This window comes from Hemicordylus capensis, chromosome 3, assembly GCF_027244095.1.
Source record: "Hemicordylus capensis ecotype Gifberg chromosome 3, rHemCap1.1.pri, whole genome shotgun sequence".
NCBI lineage: Eukaryota > Metazoa > Chordata > Lepidosauria > Squamata > Cordylidae > Hemicordylus > Hemicordylus capensis.
In genome coordinates, this window is record NC_069659.1 from 243269089 (window position 1) to 243290473 (window position 21385).

The following is a 21385-nucleotide window of genomic DNA, read 5'->3' on the forward strand; positions in this document are numbered from 1 at the left end:
GAAGCTGCTAATGCATTGCAATGCACATTATGACTAGCTGATCTGTTCTCTATTTTGTCTCTCCTCGAGTCTTCTGCCTATAGACCATGCATACCTTCACCAATGTGGATGTTGAGCCTGAGGGGTGGGAATGTCTCTATCAAAAGCAGTGTTACAAATACAGCAAACGGTCTTTTATTATCCATCCATCCATTCATTCATTCATTTAGTGCATTTATATACCGCCTTATACTAAAGGTCCCTGGGTGGTTTTTAGTGCTGAATAAATATTTTCTTTAGCATTACTCATTACTTTTAACAGCCTTATTTTTAAAAAACCAAATCTTGACGTTGAATAGATATCCATTACTTTATGTGATCAGTTACTACTGGCAGAATCACTTGATGGTACCACGCTCAGCCTGACTCCGCCTGCGATGGAAACTGTGGGGGTGTATGGGGCAGTGGTGTGCCACTGCCAAGGTACAGTAGCATGGGTGTCTGACCTCACAAAAGATGAACCAGATTGGGCCGGAGAGACTGGTAAGGATGAAAGAGGAGGCAGGCAGGAAGAAATTATCCTTTCCTCTCCCACTACAGCAGGCGCCAATGTAAGCAGCAGAATCCTGTCTGATTGGATGAGAAGGCAACAGCAATGGCCTTAACACTGGAGGCCAGGCCTAATGGGGTCACACCATCAACAGGGGCTACAATTCACCCACTGATTCTCCAACTAAAGTGGAGGCTTTGGGCTTGGAGGGCCTGGAAGAACGAAACTAGGAGACAAGAGAGTGGGGGGCCATACGCCTCAAGTCATCCAATATTCTGGGTCAGCTTGACAAGAGCCCCCTGAACCTATTGCAAGCAAGAAACTACATGATTTGGAGGCCTTAAAGAGACAGTGGCTGACATCTGGACTAATGATGCACAAGTGCAAACATGTGGTGCCAGTGCAAGGATGTTCCTATAGGTAGTTCCAGTAAGTCAGCACCTTGCGTTCCAGATAAGTATTGAACTAGCACACAAGGGTGCTTTATGCAACAAGGTGTGCCACCTGTGGTATGCGTTCTGCTGGGAAACATGCACATCCTGTTTTGCCTGCCTTGCTGTACATGTACAACAAGAGCAGAAGGGGTTGTGCAAGTCTAAGCACCCTCGTGACATTATGCAGCTCTGTTAATTCCTTTCATATATGCAGCTTTGTGGTTAACTTCTTACATGTAAGCAGCTTTGTGTGTTTGACTGGGGCAGTGCTAGCCTGGATGTCAAGCAGAGACTGAAGCCATTCACATGACATGAGCTGCTTGGGGCAGCTCCTGTCATTTGGAGCACCATGGGCCATTCAGTCCTGCCTGCTCCAGATCTAAATAGTCCAGCTTCTGTACCCAGTCTTTACTGAGGTAAAATGAAATTACCATTCTAGCTTGGTACATGATCGTGTGTGCAATCACTCCAGGTAGCTGGGCTCCCAACTGGCCAGCTGGCCACCATTTTAGGCAGGGAGCTGAGGTGGAAGGAGCAGCCACGCAGAGCAGAGTGGCTGCAATACTGAGAGCAGCTGTTCCACTGCTCGTGCATTGCATTATGGGCTCCTGGAGGACTCAGCACAAGTTTCCCCGCTACTGCCAGTGCTCTGGAGCTCACCGCCACACTGCTCGTGTGGGCACATGAGTGGCAGAGCCCAGATGAGGCTTGAGTCATCTGGAAGGAAGCTGGTAGGAACCAGCCTTCCTTTTTAATCCTCTCTTGGTCGTGAGAATGACCTCACTGGTTTTTGTTCCAAATGATGAGGGGGACTCATATACCAACTGAGATTCTTGCAGGATGGCATTCCCAACTGTGCCTTTGCCATCACCCCTAAAGTGAACTGTCATCCTTCATCTATCTCTGAACCAGATATTCCATCTCTTTGAATTGCCATTGGTGGGATTTGGGAATTGGAATTTTTTACACTATGGTAAAATATGTTAATTCTGAATGTAATATGATTTGATTTTTCAGGTTTGCTCTCTTTCTTGTAAAAACAATTCAGCACACATACCCACTGAATTTTCATCATGAAAAGAGTCCTAGACAGTGTGTACGGGTGGAGTGGGACAGTTCACATGGGTGGGGTGGAGAGATGGTTCCCATTCAAATCTCTCTAGGCCAGCTGCCTTGCCTCTCCCACTGCCATGTTATCCCCAGGCTTGTAAGCCTGGGTGAATTAATGTGTCTTCAGTGCCTTTCAAAAAGTTGCCAGAGATGGGGAGACTCTTATTTCAACTGGGAGCACATTCCAAAGTCCACTGACAGCAACGGAGAAGGCCCTTCCCCGAGGAGCCACCGACCAAGTAGGTGGCAACCACAGAAGAACCTCTCCAGATAAGTTTAACAGGTGGTGGGGCTCATGGTTAAAAAGACATTCTCTTAAATACCCAGGGTCTTAACTGTTTAGGGCTTGATAGGTAATAACCAGCACCTTGTATTTTGCCTGGAAACATATCTCCAGCCAGTGTAATTCTTTCAACACAGGAGTAATATGTGTTGACACAGCAAGGGGTTGACACAGCATTTGGGGAGGTGAAGCAGAATGATGTAGCTAAGGTGGGGAGAAGTAATCATCTGCACCTCTGGCTTGTTTACCATCTCCCTCCACTCCACCCATATGGGACACTACTCCTTTTAGAGATTTTAGAAACTATCAAACTTACATGGGCTGTATATCCCTAGATTTCTTATTTGAATCTAGAAATCATAAAAATGTATTTTAATGATTTCTGTAATCTTACCAACTTTATGAAAATTGCATATTGTTCAGAAGATTAATTTGCATTTTATCTGAAATCACAAAATAGCACACTGAAAACCAAAGCTTTCCACATATTTTGATATTTTAGCTCTTAGCAGCTAAGTCAGGTACTTGGTGTGCTTTCCAAATTATATTAACCCATACAATTATTTATTCTTCTTCATCATCAATCTTTACCAAAGAACTTGTATGCTTGGTGCATAATTTATTGCTCTATTTATATCACCCTTTGCAGCAAGCTTATTATTCTAGACTATTTGCAACATCCACTTGAGATGAAGGTCTCCTTGAGAACCGGGGCAGGTAAGCAGAAATTTTAATGTCCATATTTGGTGATAATGACATGCTTTTTGCATTTAAGAGATTGTATCTTAAGTTCATGTCTTCAGAAGGATAGATCCAATTTCACTAAGAAGGTGTGAAATTAATCCAACTTAATGAACAATGTTCAAAATTACTGTGAAATGCATAACCTATAAAACTGGAAGGATTTAAGTATTTAGTGGTGTGAGAATAAAGCACATTTTAACTCTTTAGATGGTGCCCATCATACTTGTTTTGTCAAATAGAATGTTGCTTGTCATTTCATGGCATAAAAAGAGAATTCAATAACTGCATGATAGAACTAAGGTCAGGGGTCATTAACAACCTCTTGCTCTTTTCCATCTGATTAAATAAATTAAACCATTGCAAGTGTATGATATTTTGGGTATTTGTATCCACCTTTCACATTACTGTTGTCTGAATTAAATAAATACATATAAATACATATCTTGACCCTCAGAAGGAACTGGTCATACCCCATTTGAGAAGGGAAGGGAAACAACAATAAAACTTTGTGTTAAGTTTTCTGCTAATCTGTTTCCTGGTCAGGTGCAACCAAGTTGCAGTTAAGTGCCCTGCAGTATTTCATCCACCCCCGTTGCTGTTGTTTAAAATGGCAGTATACACTAATATGGATATTGGGGTATTGACAAGCCATATTGCATTGTATGGGGAACTGAAAGTACTATGCACATAATTTTGTAGATTTTAACTAACTAACTAACTTTTATATCCCGCTTTTCCTCCTTGGAGCTCAGAGCTCCTTGACCCCTCACACCATAAGTGGATAGTATTTTAAATAAATACATAAATAAATAAGTGTGTGTGTGTGTGTACATACATATGCATATGCACATTTATGATGATGATGATGTATTCATTTATTAGATTTCTATTCCACCCTCCCAGAAGTGACTCAGGGTGATATACATATACATATACATTCCTTGATCTTGAATCATTTTATAATTCATTCTTGATCACAAACAACTGAGTGTATGAGATGACTCCATGGGAAAGCATTGCATTTAGAATCAATGTGAAGGGGCCTGAAAGTGCTCTCCGGCCTTTGACTTGTGATGGCTCATTCACACCTGCAAGTCACCACAAGGTACAGCTGTCATCAAGTAATACACTTCCATGTGCAAGTATACTCTGTTAGGGTCCTAACATGGAGTTCTCATGGTGACAAGCAAGGGAACACCTACCATTATTGCCACCACCAGATGAGCAGTAATTCACCTCACCCTCCAACTTTACAAGAGTTTCCTCTCCTGGGTTTTTGCATATGTTTTAATTCTATAATTTTAATTATTTCAAAAGAAAAATAACATCTAGATTCAGAAAATCTCAGTCATTAAAGTGTAAGTTTTGTGGGGTAACAACCATCCTGTGCAAATTCAGATTTGAAAAATCAGATTTTATCCAAAATTGCTTGATATTGATATAAATTGGTAAAATCCAAATCCATTAAAAAATTGGATCAGTGAAGTCAGAATTAATTCCAAAATATTCAAATTAATTTTGGAAATACTTCCAAATTTCAGAAATAGCAAAATGGAATAGGATTTTTCTCCATAGAGGTGAATGGGAAAAATATAATAAATCACTAAAATCACTGGTTGGTCCTTGAAACTTGTCACAAGTGTGTGTAAGGGGCTCAGGGCCCCTATAGTAAATCTGAAGAAAATTGGTCAATCTCTTGAAATTTTTGTGTGATTTTGTTAATTTTTTCTTAAAATGTATGAAAATGGTGAAATCTGGCTCCCCACCACCCCATTGCAGAAGCAGACAGTGAAGTGAAAGTGCTTTGAATGTTTCTGGTTTTGTTGTTTTCTAACTTTCCTTTCTAGCCACTGTTCAGTTCAGTTCAATTTTATTACAGTCATTGACCAGAAAAGAGAACATAAAGAATACAAATAACAATGTCAATATAAAAAAATAAATAAAATAAAGGAATAAGATTATAATTAACAATGGTAAAATATCCAACTAAGGCGTATTCATAACCTCCAAATGTATCCTACCCACAATGTAACAAAATCTGGCAACTTCCACAATCTGGCTATGTTCTGCTCAGCTAAAAGATGAGATAAACATAAATTATCATCCAAATCTGGGTATAAGGCAAGTTCAGGGCAAATAAGTTCAAATCTAGCATCATTATAAAACTGGCAGTGTAAAATAACATGGGCCATACTTTCCATCTCTCCCGAACCACATGGGCACACCTGATCTTCCTGGGGGATACCATGAAACCTTCCTTCCAGCACTGCTGTATGCAAAGCATTACAGAAGGCTAAAGTCAGGGCTTGATGGAATTTAGAGATAGATACATGGAAAAGGTATGCTGCAGGTGAATAATTCGAAATCTGGCTGCCCAGAAACACATTTGCCGGAATGGCTCTTTGATCAATCTAGCATTCCATGTCAATTCTCTCTCACAGCCTGGTCCTTGCAGTATCATGCATTAGGGAAAGAACAGCGGCCGGAGAGAAGCCATAGTATGTTAATCTATCCTCCACATTCTTAATCCAACCAGAATGGTATGTGTCTTTAAGTACTAAAGATACTAGACTCTTGGAGCAAAATATAAGTTTTAACCAGTAGTCAAAGATAGCTATGCAAGCCCGGGCCTCCAATTTCACCATCCCAGCTTCAAGTCGCAAGAGAGCTGGTCTTGTGGCAGCAAGCATGACTCGTCCCCATAGCTAAGCAGGGTCTGCCCTGGTTGCATATGTATGGGAGACTTGATGTGTGAGCACTGCAAGATATTCCCCTCAGGGGATGGAGCCGCTCTGGGAAGAGCAGAAGGTTTCAAGTTCCCTCCCTGGCTTCTCCAAGATAGGCCTGAGAGAGATTCCTGCCTGCAATCTTGAAGAAGCAGCTGCCAGTCTGTGAAGACAATACTGAGCTAGATAGACCAATGGTCTGACTCAGTATATGGCAGTTTCCTATGTTCCTAACTGCTCTAGGTACACAGCCAGGAACTTGGAATATATGTTTTAAAAAATGTGATTGTACAGCTTCCAATTTATTAAAGCAAAGATAAATGCCCAGCTGTATACCGTATAGAGGCTGTGGACATACGTTAGTTTTAAACAGTTTGATTGCTGCCGGAATGAATTGGGCACCTCTTGATCGATAATATGATTGAATTGAAAAAGTGCTCTTTTTGGCAGTCTATGTAGAATAGTCTCTATGGGCTGTATGGGCGCCTGAAGCCTGGAAGATAAATCCAAGATACTTAAAGTGCTACTGCTCTAGCCTACAACTGTTTAATGACCACAAAGAAATTTTGGGCGCTTTGCAAATACCATGATTTTGGTCTTATCAAAATTGATTTAAAAAGAATTTGATTTACAGAAATCATCTAGTGAGCATAGCACTCGTCTTAGGCCAACCTGAGTTTGTGAGATAATCACTATATTGTCCTCTTACATAAGAGCTGTAAGGTGTTTATCTGCTAGTTTTGGTGGATGATGTTCTATTTTAGATAAATGAGGAACAAAGGGATTGATAAATATGTTAAATAACAGTGGTGCCAATATGCAGCCTTGTCTTACCCCTCCGTGGGTTGGGATTTATTTGGTAATATGACCATATTTACTGCAGTGGACTCTTATTCATGAGTTATTATGTAGACTTATTATCAGCCACAACAGGCGGCAGTCTATTGTCAAATTCGAAAGCCAGATCCATAGTTTTACCCTAGGAATCATGTCAAAGGCTGCGTTAAAGTCCACAAAAGTTGCATACAGGGCTCCACCTGGGTTAGAGGTGTACTTTGCAACCAAATGATGTAAAATTGAAGTGGGATCTACTACAGAACGGCCAGGCCAGAAACCAAATTGCTCCTCATTAAGTATCCCATGGTCATCACACCAATCTAGTATTTTGTTGAATAGGTGTCTAGCCTATAACATGCCTATAATATTAAGCAGGTTAATAGGATGATAGTTTGCCAGTAACTTAAGATCCCCCTTCTTAAAAATGGGGATAATTATCGCCACTCTCCAATCATCAGGAACCAAAGCAGTTCTATCAATAAATGTGAATAGGGAGGCCAGGATTGGTGTCTACCATTCCAAATTGTTATTAAGGACTTCCACTGTAATATTGTCAGATCCAGGACCCTTGCCCAGTTTTAATTGAGCAATTAAGGCACCTATTTCCTCTCAGGTCACAGGGGACCACTGGGATAAGTGACTGAAATCATCCATCGGGATATAATCAGAGTACTCAGCCTTCTTATAAAGCTGAGAAAAGTGTTCCTTCCATACTAGCCAATGAATTATTAAAAGGTGTGAAGTCCTTTTAATTCCTTTTACAAGGTCTGCCTGTTCCTGCAATGGGGAGGAAAAAATTTAATATAAAATCAAAGAAATGTGCTTTTCCCTCCACAAGGGGATGGGGTGGAATGATGGTCCAGGGCAGGTTGTTGTGCATAACCTCAACATCCTTAGACAGGCAGAGCTGTGGCAAAGAAGCAGAGCATTGCTGGGGTGGAAGGGTGAAGCAAATAGGGACTGAACATGATGTGCAGTGGTATGGAGCCTCTGTACACCATGTGGGTGCTGCTGCCAACCTGTAAGGAAGCCCCAAAGCTCTTCAGAATGTTTGATTGTGCAAGAAGTACATATCATGTCCACCAGGATGTCCAGTACTTTCCACTGCTGCATAGCAACCTAAATGGGAGAGGAGAACTGGTCTTGTGGTAGCAAGCATGACTTGTCCCCACATCTAAGCAGGGTCCACCCTGGTTGCTTATGAATGGGAGACTTGATGTCTGAGCACTGTAAGATGGGGATGGAGCCACTTTGGGAAGAGCAGAAGGTTACAAGCTCCCTCCCTGGCATCTCCAAGACAGGGCTGAGAGAGATTCCTGCCTGCAACCTTGGAGAAGTCACTACCTGTCGGTGAAGACAATAATGAGCTAGATGGACATATGGTCTGACTCAGTATATGGCAACTTCCTATGTTCCTAAATGGTCAAACCACACACTACTTTAAATTCATCATTTTACCCTGGGGGGTTTTTTTGGTGGGGGGGGGATAGCCAATCAGACTGGAACCACATCAGCATCTGAGCCTTTATCAGCATTGGAACCCTTATCAATATTGGTTACAGGCCTGAACAAACAAATATAAATTCTCTGTGACTTCATACATGCTTTAAGAGTAGTGAAGACAAGCATATTTATATGCATATACCCCATGGGTTATACTTTTTTGTTTCCTGCAAGAAGGAATGTGGGGATCTAGGTGGGTGTGGGATTAAATGTAAGTTTAAATAGGCAAATCAAGGCAGGCAGATATGTGGGGTGGGCAGACAGGTGGGCAACCATGTATGTGAGAGTGACCAGCGATTTACCCTGTGCATGAGCATTTAGCTGGTTAACCACAGCATTTAGCTGGTTAACCACAGCAGTTATCTGCTGGTTAACTGCAGCAATTTAACTGGGATTGCCCAGAAATTCTGGATTCTCGTGATACACGCTGTAGGATATCCATTCCAATTGCTACTTACTAACTTACCAAGTAGCCAATTGCTACTTACTAACTGCAATTGTTCTGTTTATGAGAACTTGGCCAGAGAAAAGCAGCATGAAAACAGCCATCTGATAACTGGATGGAGTTTGAAATATTCTGATATGATATGGAAAATATCCTATTGGATTGCAGATGTTAGCAATTTTGCATCAAAAAGGGTATGATGTAAAATGCTGCTAATATGGGCTGTATCTCACTGATCCAATTATTGTTCTGATTTTAAGCAAATAGGAATGCAATGAATATTTATATACAGCTTTTCAACAGAAGTTCCCAAACCAGTTTACATAGATATAAATAAATAAAATGGCTCCCTGTTCCCAACGGGCTCACAATAAACATAAGATACACGCCAGCAACAGCCACTGCTGTGCTGGGGGATGGACAGCTCCAGTTGCTGTTGCTGTGCATCAGCTGCCTATAATTTTCAGATTGTTCTTGCTTGCATCATCGTGTAGTAAAAGAGGTCAATTAGCTTAGCCCTGAACATTTCCTAATTACAAATAATTGCCTAAACACATCTTTGGTTGAAAAAAAGGGCATTCTTTTTGGCAAATGTAGCAGTCCGATTGTGTCTAAACTAGGTCACCACAGAGCATTGTAGAGGGAAAGTTTGAAGTAAAAAAAGCAAACAGGCAGAATGGTTATCTTCAGATTATCTAATGCTCCATTTGTTTCTTATTCACATTCTAAGTCCATTGTATTAGGTACCTGGTTTCAATATTGATGGTAGGTGTTGGATTGCTAATTTCCCCAATAACAGCCTGGGATTCATTCTAGTCAATGCTGGCTATGATGCCTGGATACTAAATAACAGAGGGACCACCTGGTCTAGAAGACACCAGAATTTTTCAATAGACCAAGAAGAATTTTAGGATTTTAGTTAAATATAGGGGACATTTTGAAGCTAAATGAAAGGGTCATTTGTACCAAGTGCTGTTCCTGAAGTAAATTTATATAATCTCGCCTCGTTGCTGCCTCACTGCATCTTCTCACTTCTGTGCAAACCTTCCCTTGCAGTGATTCCACTGCTGCTAGTGGTCTCCTCCTCTTCACACTCCCTTGCTTTTGAAAAGGCAGAAAGCTAGGAGCAGAAAGAAATATCTAGACTGCCACTCAACTCCTCCATCCTTCCATTTCTCATTTCTTTCTCTCTATCTTTGCAAAAGCCAGAAGCATGAGGAGGAGCCAAAGCACAGGGGAAGGGGAGGGGGAGATGGAGGAAGAGAGCACCAGCAGGAGGAGGAGAGAAGTGCTCCCTATCTGCTTTTGTGGTTTTGGGGGAGGAAAGCACCCACTCCCATTGTGTAGCAGAAGTGGGGGCATCCTTTGTGCACTCTTGAGGATGGGATGCACTTCACCACTTCAGCTTGTCACCTTTGACACAATTAGGGCTTGAGATTGGCTTGCCACTGCTGTACCAACTATGCTGGCTCCCAAGTCGTTTCTGGCCCCATTCAAGTGTTGACCTTTGAAGCCCAAATGAGCAGGAACTGTAGAGCTGAAAGTGCCTGCACACTGTTATTGTCAGGAGGTCATTAGGGGAGACTTTGCATCCTTTGAAATTCAGAGGATGGAGATGCAGGACAAGGCCTTTTCAGCACTACCATGCCTGTTGAACTCATTGCTCCATGAAATCTTGTTAACAATTTAGGAGATCAAGGCAGTTTTCTTCAAATGAGCATTTTATTATTATCTGCTGAATTTCATATTCTATTTAGCTTTCTTGCCATTTCATATTTTATTACACAGTTTGCATCTTTCTAAAGTGTTTTGATTATTTTATTGTTGTAATATTGTACATTGTTAGTCCCCTTGAACATCCTTGGATGATGGAAAGACGTTGAATGATGGAAAGAAAGAGGTAGTGGTGGTGGATGGAAATATGTAAAAATAAATATTTACTGTGAATTAACTGGAGATGCAATACAATGCAATAATGAATCTACAACTATGTTCCTCTTCAGACCCTCTTTATTAATAAAGAAGGTCTGGAGAGGAACAATATTTACTGCCCTATTGTTGTGTTCCCATGTCTAAATCGGCAAATTTTCAGAAGCATTTTGTCTGTATTACAGTTTTCATGAAATGATATTCAAGGAGCCAGCATGATGTAGTGGTTAGAGTGCTGGACTAGGACCGAGGAGACCCAAGTTCAAATCCTCATTCAGCCATGATACTTGCTGGGTGACTCTGACTGGGCCAGTCATTTCTCTCTCAGCCTAACCTACTTCACAGGGTTGTTGTGAGGAGAAACCTAAGTATGTAGTACACCATTCTGGGCTCCTTGGAGGAAGAGTGGGATACAAAATGTAAAACAAACAAATAAATAAATATTCCAGCTACAAAATATTCCTGCACAAAACTAAGCAAGAAGGATTTTATTATTTTGGTCATTCCCATTGGTGCTAAGGTGGGTAAGTTGTGCACAGAGGCTGTTCTCATGAGCATCCTAGCCCACGCGAGGGAAGTCTAGCCTGGGCTAGGCTGCTTGTGAGGCGCGCCAGGATCCACGCCGATCCTGGTGCTTCCACACAGCCTAACCCTGCTCCTAAACCCAACTCTCAGTCAAGATTAAGGGAGCAAGTGCTACCTTAACGTGGCTGTTGGGCTCGTGTGGCTGCAGGTTCCACGGAGCATGAGGAGATGTAGAGATGGGCATCTATCTAATGGGGGAATCCCATCAGTGTGCCCATCTGATGGGGGAATCCCCCAAGTCACCACATCCATCATGTGGTGGGATATGTGGGATATCTGGAGGCCAGGATAATGAATTCTGGCCTCTGTTGATCCATATTGTTTCTAGCAGCATGGGTCATGTGGGCATGTAGCTTGCACACCACAGGCAGAAAGAAAAACCATCTGGTAGGTAGGTAGAACCCTGCCCCCACCCCAACCCACCCACACAGTCATGTGAATAGCCCCACTGTGTATTTAAGTAAATATAGAATCAATATATTGAGATAAGTTAAGGAAATTAGGAGGGATAGAATTAAATGCATTTCATCTTTGTGTTCTTGAATTATCAGTATCTGGCTGCTGAAGAAGATCTGAGAGGAGGAGTATGGAAGAAATTATTGAAAGCAAATTCAGAAGCAGTTACTCCAGATGCCAGTGAACTTCTCCAAGCTTAGGTTCAGAAAAAGAACTTTAAGAGTTTGAAAAAGCTGTCAGGAAAACTATTCTCATTAAATTACATCTATACCTTTCTGCTCAGAAAAGTTTGACAGTTTTCTCTTTTCAACCCTCAATAGCATCTATCAACAAACTGGCCAGAGTTTAACCCACCTTTTAATTTTTGTAACCTGTTTTAATTCTTTTCATTATTTTCAGGCTAATCATAAACATAACTATAGTTCAAAAAGAGCAAAAGGGGAAAAAAAGAATAGGTTTCAGAGATTACTAGATAGAAACTTGTCTTAAGCCTTAGGAGAGAGAAACTTGTCTAACCAAGACTTGGAAATCTCTCTACCCAGCTAGCTCAGCATTTTTTAATTATTTTGTCTCTTTGCCAGTAGGCTTTGAGGTCATGGTCAGTCTGACACCACCACCAAGATCCCTTGGCAGTTCAACATCCATTGCAGTTGCATTAAACTCCCAGGATATTTGGAGAGGAGAACTTTCTGTCTCAAATGACTCTCTCCCAAATCTCTTTGCAAATACAATTTTATTGCCAATTTGAATTTTTTTAGAGACAAAATGGCATGAAGGGCAAGAGTTAACCTCCCCCATTCTGAGAGCCATAGTCACAATCAGAATCGAGATTGGGCCCTCTGCACAGCTGTTTCATTGTGAAATAAGAGGCACTTCCCAGGTTTAAGCACCCCTCTTAAGCACACAAGTAAGTGCACATCCTGGGAATCATAAGGAAATTGCACTAAAGCACATACCAATATCTTCTGTCCACCAGGTAGATAGTATTAAGTAAGTATGTTTATTGTTATAACCACTGGTCATAACCATAACCACAACAAAAAATTAAACATATAATGTATATAAGCATAACAGAAAACATAAGCATAACATAACAGAAAAGGTAGATAGCTATACAGGTTACACTCTGTGAAAAGAACACTACATAGACCCAGCACAGGAGCTAGCCTTCTACCTTCATATCTGTTAGTGTCCGGATCCAATCAGACCTCGATTCTGTGGCCAAAGTGGGTTGACAAACATTGAATCCACTCTCATTTCCTACCAGAGAATCTACTCTCAGAAGAACACCTCAGAAACAACAAAAGCCAGTGTACCATGGGCTTGTGAGTTTGGGGGTGGTTCTCACCCTATGTGCACTACACTACCACTTGCTCTGGGCCACCCTGGTGCTCCCCAAGTGGAGTTATTGGGCTGCTGAAATTCCCCATTATTCCCTATGGAGAAAAAGCTTAAAGATGCACATACTTCAGAAATTCTTTTAAAAATCACCCCTTTCATCAATTTCTTTGAAATATGGGTGGTAGCAGGCACTCATTGGGGCACTACCACCTGACCCACTCTTCTGCCTCTGAAACCCCTTTTGTGCCCTGAATCTACCCCAAAGTCATGCAAACTTCAAAAATCTTTTTTAAAAATCACCCCTTTGCCTAATTCCTTGGAAATCTGGGTGGTAGCTTCCTTGTACCCATTGGGTACTTCCAACCACCACAACCTGCTCTGGCCCACCCTGGTTTCCACCCCCAGGGAGTTATAACTAAGGCAGCTGAAATCCCCATTATTCCCTATGGGGAAAAGCTTAAAGATGTGTAAACTTCAAAAACCCTTCGCCCAATTTCTTTGAAATATAGGTGGTAGCTTCCTTGTACCCATTGGGCACTACCACCCACCACAACCCATGGGCCACCATGGTGCCCCCCACATGGAGCTATAATGTTGCTGACATCCTCATTATTCCATATGGGAAAAAGCTTAAAGATGTGCCAACTTCAAAAATTCTTTAAAAATCACCCCTTTGCCCATTTTTTTTTTAACATTTGGGTGGTAGCTTCCACCCATTGGACACTACCACCCACCCCATTCTTTTGCCCCAGGACCCCTTTTTGCCCCAAATCAATTCAGATTCAGAAAATTAGGGTACAAATCAAATCTGGGGTGATTCGGGGGAGGAAGCAGATTCGGACCCAAAACAAATTGGGGTGTTTCAATTCAGGTATCAATCGAAATGAAAAAAATCGATTCATGCACATCCCTAATAAGAAATGCTTCCTTAAGGTCCACAGTTTGGACTACTTCATATTCTCTAGATATTTTAACAAGCCCCACAAGCGTTTCCTGTGTCATCATGGAATGCAGATATGTTTTGCTTGGCTTCCACTTTGAGTAGTGGTGCTCTCCTCTGTTACAAGGAGGGTTAAAAGTATGAGAAAAGAGCAACAGAGAAAAGAGCAAAAGAGCAACTGTTACAAGGAGGGTTAAAAAGATGAGAAAAGAGCAACAGAGGCATTTCGAAATATGGCAGTCATTTTCTTTTTACAGGTATGCTCTAGGGCATTCTTTGGAATAGAATGACAGGAAACTGCTTCCGTTGATCACGTACGTCTGTCACATCAATGTCATTTCCTCTATCTCCTCACACTACTGGAATATTCCTTCAGCTCAGAGGCACACTAACACCCAGACCTTGGGGACCCAGTCGCAGGCGACGTCACGGGCTTGCAACGATCTCTAAACTGCACAGATGCACCTTGCAGTTGATTAAAGCTGCTGGCCCGAATGGATGGGGCCAGCATCTCTCCTGCTCCCACCTCATCGCCACTGGGGGAGGGGGGAGAAGGGGAAAGAACTGCTCCACCCCCGCCCTACAGCCACCCCTTGTCTACGGTAAGACTTTTTTTAAAAAGCTGAGGTTTGGCGGGGCGGGGACCCTAAAGGAGGTTTGAGGGGGCCTCGTGGGTGTGCTCAGGCCCAAATTACCTTGGTGCACCCCTGCTTCTGTTGCAAGGCCTGACTTATCTTCTCCAGTCAGGCTGGAGGCCCCACGACATGCCACGATCAGCAAAACACCAGCCCCCAATCAGGTGAGGAAAGAAGTCACAAGGCCCTGTCTCTTCTTCACTGCCCCACAGCTGCTGGAATCAAATTGGGTGGGTGGGGGGGAGGTAGGCCCCCAAGACCCGTGACCACCTCACTGTCAAAAATGCTGTTTCAACTCCACCACCATGAAAAGCCTCCAAGTCCAGGAGAAGCGACGCGTGGGAGATCCTCTCACATCACTTCTCTATCCCAGTCTCAGAGGCATGCACAGCTGAAGTAATGGTAGTGCAAGCCCACCCTCACTAGCCTTCTATGGCAGCCAACTGAAGGGCATTAAATTGGCTTCAATGGCAGCCAATTGAAGGGCAGCCATTGCCTTGTGCCTCATTCAATAGGCTGGGGCAAAGAGCCCGCCCTCTGGACGAGCTGGGGTGTGTGGCCAAAATCTCTTGCTTAACATGACTCTTTAAATAGCATGTATGCTTGCTACATAATTATTAAAACTGCACAGCTACGTTCACTTGAGAAGCAAGCTCTCCTGGAGAAGAGAGCAGGTAAGCAAAAACAATTTTCTTTGATGTATGTCTTTAGTTTGTAAATCTTATCTATTGCCCGCAGTTTGATTGTAATGACATATGTTTTGTATTTAAGAGATTGTATCTTAAACTAGCTTTTGTAACTGCTTTCCTTGTAAACATGAAGCATCTTTTGTAGATTTAATTGAGAACTATATCAAGGAAGTTCTATTTCACTCTCCCCCTCCTTTTTCCTGCTCTCTTCATCTGCCCTTTTGAGTTCACCTCTCATGCTCTCTACAGGATGTCTATTGGGACAAACTTCTAAATAACAAACTTGATTATCAGACAGGCTAAAACATTAGTGCCTTAGGAAGGAAATATCTGATTTTTAATAAGAAGATGTGAAAATTAGGCATGCTTAATCCAACTGAATATAGGGCAAGATTAAAGCATATTTGAAAAGCAAAATCATGGAATGTTGGAGGAAACATCATGGAAAACATCATGGAAAAAAGAATCTTAGTACTGCATCATAGAGCTAAGGGGGTTATTAAAAACTTTCACTTGCTCTTTTCCCTCTGATTAAAGCAGGGATTCTCAACCTTGGGTCCCCAGATGTTGTTGGACTTCAACCATAGGCGTAACGATAGGGGGGCAGGGGGGGCACGTGCCCCAGGCACCACCCACTAGGGGGCACCAGAAAGTACCCCCGAAGACCCCCTGCCGTTTTCGGATTTTTTTTTTTTTTTGAGAAAAATGTGTGTGTGTGTGCGTGCACTGCAGCGGTCCCCCCTCCCCCTCCCCCGGTCCCGGCGCCAGCTCTGGCACTGGGCGCCACCGCCGCCGCATTTGCTTTTTGTAGTGCGGTGCCTGCCTGCCTGCTTTGCAAATTGCAGCGTCGGCAAGGCAACGGCTGAGACTCTGTCTCTGTCTCAGCTCAGACACTCCGAGAGTCCGCGCTGAGCGCATGCGTGTTGGGAGGACACGCCGCACATGCGTGTCTGGCTGTGAGAGCTTGCCGCCACGTGCACTTGCCGGGGAGGGAGGAAGGAAGGATTCGGCACGGCGGCCAGCCGAGCCGAGCAGGAGGACAAGCACCAAGGATGATGGAGCACTGAGGAAGGATTCAGGATTCTCTTCCTGTGAGTTTGTTTGTTTGGTGGAGTTTGTTTGTTTGGTGGTAGTCTGCCTTATGTCTTTACCTTCGGTTTTCGTTCGTCTTTTGTGTTCCCATGTGAACCAGAGATATACCGCCCCGCGCCTTCAACTGCTACTTCCTCACAACGCCGGGAAAACAGCAGCAACAATTGCCCCACCAGCTGGGTTTCTTCGTCCATCCCGCTCGCGCTGTGCCCTTTCCAGGAGGACGAAACCAAAACAGTCTCTGCTTGGGAGAGACAAGCGAAGGGAAGCTGCTGCTGGCTGGGGCGGGAAGCTGCTGCCGGCTGGGGCGGGGGGTCTCTTCCACCCGCTGTCCCCTCTCTTCTACCCGCCGTCCTCTCTTTCTCCTCCGCTCCCCCTGCAGGCTGCGCTGGAGACGGCGGGCTGGCTTCTGCAGCCCCCACCCGTCCGCCGGCTCGACCACCAGACCAAGAGCAGCAGCTGAGGAGCCGAGGTTTGCTGCTGCTGCTGCTTCTTCTCGCCCTTCTGCCTCCCCTCCCTCCCTTTTAAAAATAACAATAATAGTAATCCCCCCCCACCTTCCTCCCCCTGTTCGAGCTTTCGGCGGCATGGCCTGGCTCAAGGCATGCTCTGCCTTCCCCGGTATCTACTTCGGGGTCCTCCTCTGGGCCGGGAGCCTCTTGTGCTTGGCTTCTGCCCAGCAGCCACCTCCGCAGCGGGGGAGCGTGTGGTGCCCGAGCAGCTGCCTCTGCTTTCGCACCTGGCAATGGCGAGAGGACGAGGGCACTTTGCAGAGAGGCGCTGAAGTTGCCGTCTCACTCCTTTGTCTGTATCCGATTGGGGTCTGGGTGGATCCCCTGCTCCTCCTCCTAGTTGTTCGCTCCGCTGTAGAGATTCTTTTGTTAGCTTCATCATCAACTTGCATATGTCTGTAGGTAATGTATGTTTTGTCTGCAGGCATTTGGCTGCAATCCACAAATTAGTTAAGCTGGACGGCTTTGATGGATCCTCATCTCACATACAGCCCAGTTAAAATGAAGTAGTAGAGTTTAAGCCCCAGGGAATGGGGGCGGGGGGCGGGGGAGAGATTTATATCCCAATACATATATATCTGATTTTTAACTGGGTTGTCGTTTGCTCTGTTAATTCAATTGAGTTCCGTTCCAAATACTTACTTCAGTATAATTCATTATGCGTCTGGTTGCAGGATCTTCCATGTTTAAAACAAAAACACGCTTCATAGTTTTGTGGGTTCTTCCTTCCTTCCTTCCTGGCTGAGTTTGAGCCATAGTTTCAATACTTTTGTGTGGCTTTGTCCTCTTTAGGAAAGTAATCACAAGCATGAGCTGTGTAGTTTTTCCAAGTCACTGGTTGCAGAAGTCTCTTTGTTAGAGTAGCTTTCCATTCATTCTCTAGTTCTGTTCAATTGAGAATGTCTGTTTAAAGCTGTTGTGCAATAGGTTAAGAATGAAACCATTATCATTTGTATTGGTTTTGGTACCTGTCATAAATGAGAATGTTGGTTTTCAAAATGTCATATTTTGGGCAAGAGAGTGTGGGTCTATATATTTTCTTAATATAAAAATTTAAAAGGAATGTGGCCATGCAACATGAATGCTTGTGCATGCAGATTTTCTTTGCCAACTACACCTATTTCTGAGCGCTTTTAAAGTATGAGTCTTATCCTTATAAGAATTATGATGCAATGATGATACATGCTACATAATACTTAGGTTTTTCCTCACAACAACCCTGTGAAGTTGGCTTGTGATACAAGCCAACTTCACAGGGTTGTTGTGAGGAAAAACCTAAGTATTATGTAGCATGTATCATCATTGCATCATAATTCTGATGTTTGGGATACAAGCCAACTCCACAGGGTTGTTGCGAGGAAAAACCTAAGTATAATGTAGTATCATCATTGCATCATAATTCATAATTATAAAGTTATTTATTGGATTTTTGGTTATTTATCGCATTTCTGGTTATTTATCGCATTTTGAAATTTTTGGTAATTTTTGTAATTTTTTAAATTTTTAAAATAAAAGTTTTCTGAAACGTGTGTCAGTCACATGTATGCTGGGGGCGGCGGCGGGGGGGGGGCGCAATTTCAGTGCTTGCCCCGGGCGCCGTTTTCCCTAGTTACGCCTCTGACTTCAACTCCCATAATCCCCAGCCCCCGTGGCCTTTGGTTGGGGATTATGGGAGTTGAAGTCCAACAACATCTGGGGACCCAAGGTTGAGAACCCCTGGATTAAAGGAATTGAACCATTGACATTTAGGGCATTTTGGGGAGTTTCCCTAATAACTTCCCAGAGATGCCACAGATGAATTTCTGCCTGATGCATCTCTGATCAATGCAACGTGACACTACTTATGGCTGATTCATATATGCACTTATCTTGAGACAGTTGCACCACCTGGTTATTTGTTTCTGGATTCATTTCAAGGTGTTGATTATAACTTAAAAGTCTCAAAAGGTTTCCAGGGCCACTTGCTCTCAGTTGAATCATATAAGACATCTGCAGAATGCCTTTGGATAATAAGGATGTGATTTCACTTTATTTTTGTTTTGTTGCTCTTTGTAATTTCTGAAGTTGTATTATTTTTAACTGCTGCTGGTTTGTTCTGTTTTATCTAGAATCCTTTATGTTTTCTTCATTAGAAATTTGTCTCAGTGGGGATGCTGTACAGAGTGTGTGGGGTAGAGTCAGAAAGGAAAGGGAGGGGAAAGAGAAGGAGAAAAATGGACTTGTTTCTGAATAAAGCTTAGTTAAGCAAACATAAGATTGTTTTGTATTTATGAAGGAAGAAGCTATAAAACAAAGTTATGTTATTAGTCTACTTTCCAGTAGACTTATGAGATCACCTGGCTTTCTCTGTGTGTGTGTTCATGTGTCCGTCCGTGTGTGTGTCCCGTCCCCCCCGCATTAACTTCACAAACCCTGGACAAATATGAACCAAGTCGGGTACACATAGGGACACCTCAATGGTGCAGTTTGTGATGATGCCATCCATTCCAGTCCAAGAAGGCGGACGTGAGAACTTTTGAGGTGCAAGTGGGCTAACTTGTGAACTGCCTTGACGATTTGAACCAAATTTGCTACAGCTGTAGGTACACATAGGGATGCCCAAATGACGTGGTGTGTGATGATGTCATCCATTCCCAACCAAGATGGCAGCCACGTGAACATATGAGGCTCAAGAAGGCTAATATGTGGACTATCTAACCAAATTAGGTTCAGTTGCAGTGTGTGACACACAGGGTCATCTCAACAGCATAGTTGGTGATGATGTCATCCACACCGATCCAACATGGTGGACGTGTAAACTTTTGAGGCGCAAGTGGGCTAGCTTGTGAACCGCCTAACTGATATGAACCAAATTTGCTACAGCTGTAGGGACACACAGGCCTGCCCTAATGGTGTAGTGTGTGATGATGTCATCCACTCCAATTCAAAATGGCAGCCACATGAACATCTGAGGCGCAAGCAAGCTAATTTGTGGACTGCCTGACCCATCTGAACTAAAGTGTGTACAGTTGCAGTGAGTGACACGCAGGGACACCTTAATTGCGTAAGTGGTGATGATGTTATCCACACCAGTTCAAGATGGCGGACACGTAAACTTTTGAGGCACAAATGGGCTAACTTGTAAACTGCTTAACTGATTTGAATCAAATTTGGTACAGCTGTAGGGACACACAGGGACACCTCAATGACATAGTTTGCAATGTTGTCATCCACTTCAATCCAAAATGGTGGTTGTGTGAACAACTGAGACTCAAGCTGGCTAATTTGTGGACTTTCTAACCCATTTGAACCAAATTGGGTTCAGTTGTAATGAGTGACACACAGGGACACCTCAATTGTGTCATTTGTAATGATGTCATGCACCCCTATCCAAGATGATGGACACATGAACATTTGAGATGCAAGAGATCATGTTGTGGACCTCGATTTGAACCAAATTTAGTCCAGTTGTAGAGACAATGAAAGGAAAGTAGGCTGATTAGTTCTTACTAGAACAACTTGTTTTTAACTGCTTCTGGTTATGTTTGATGGAATTTAGTGTTCTGTTGGATGATGCAGTCTTGACTGTATCTGTTATTTGTTTTTTATATTGGATTTTAATTGTTGTACATTGCTTTGGGGCCAACTGGCAAAACATGGTTTTATAAATATGAATAAATCACATATCTATGTCTTGATCTCACATCATTTGGTTAATCATCTGTTGATGACTCACCTGACTTTATGATCTGACTCCATGAAAGAGCATTGTGTTCATGAGGTAATATAAAATGCTCTGTGAGCCATCTGACATGTAATGACTCATCCACACATGCAAGCCACCACTGCATATTACAATCATCAAGTAAAAGACATCCATGTGCAGTTAGGCTTGTCAGTGTCCTAACATTTGGGTTTCCATGGTAACAATGGAGCAAGCAATGAGTACCAAAAGGGGACACCCACTATCATCGTGTCTCCAGATAGTCTTAATCCACCCCATACTCAAACATTCCCATCTACCCCACCAAACCATTCTGATTCATTCTCCTCCCTTTACTGAAATTGCTTCTAGGAGAATATTTGGATCCACTCTAGTTTTATTCTGTAAGACTAGATTTATAAAATTGTGCTACTTTTATTTCATTTTGTTATTACATTGTTGTGTATTTTTACTTGGAGATTTTCTGTAGTTTAAGGGCAGGATAGAATTATTTTTACTACTTAAATAAAGAAGAAATTCTGCCTGGAAAATACCCATCACTGTGGTATCAGGGGAAAATATTTTTAATACAACTCCTAATTTATTTTTCTTTATGTATTTGATTTATATACTGCCTCTACAAAAATGGTTCAGGATCCTTGATTCTTAAGGTCTGGACAATGCATCCTAACTACTAGCAATGTAGTACTAGTAGAAGCAGTAGAAGGAACACTAGCATAAGCATTATTGGGAAGGAGAGCTGGTCTTGTGGTAGCATCTGTGCCTTGATTTGCATTTGAAAGGGAGGTTACATGTGAACACTGTAAAATATTTGGGCTGCTCTGGGAAGAGTATCTGCATGCTTGCATGTGGAAGGTGCCAAGTTTCCTTCCATGCATCTCCAGATATGGCT

The 21385-nt window shown here is 42.8% G+C and overlaps 1 protein-coding gene across 2 annotated transcripts in view; it reads left to right on the forward strand.

The window, feature by feature from the left end:
* Window positions 1-14399: 14399 nt before the first annotated feature.
* Window positions 14400-21385, forward strand: part of LOC128351936 (lipase member M-like) — a 49834-nt gene continuing 42848 nt past the window's right edge. The window contains exon 1 of one of the 2 annotated variants that reach the window (XM_053312028.1): window positions 14400-14464. The gene's annotated coding sequence lies outside the window, so the exon portion shown is untranslated. Of the gene's footprint in view, window positions 14465-15058; window positions 15172-21385 lie in introns of those variants that run through there. The other variant, XM_053312027.1, reaches the window with a different exon arrangement.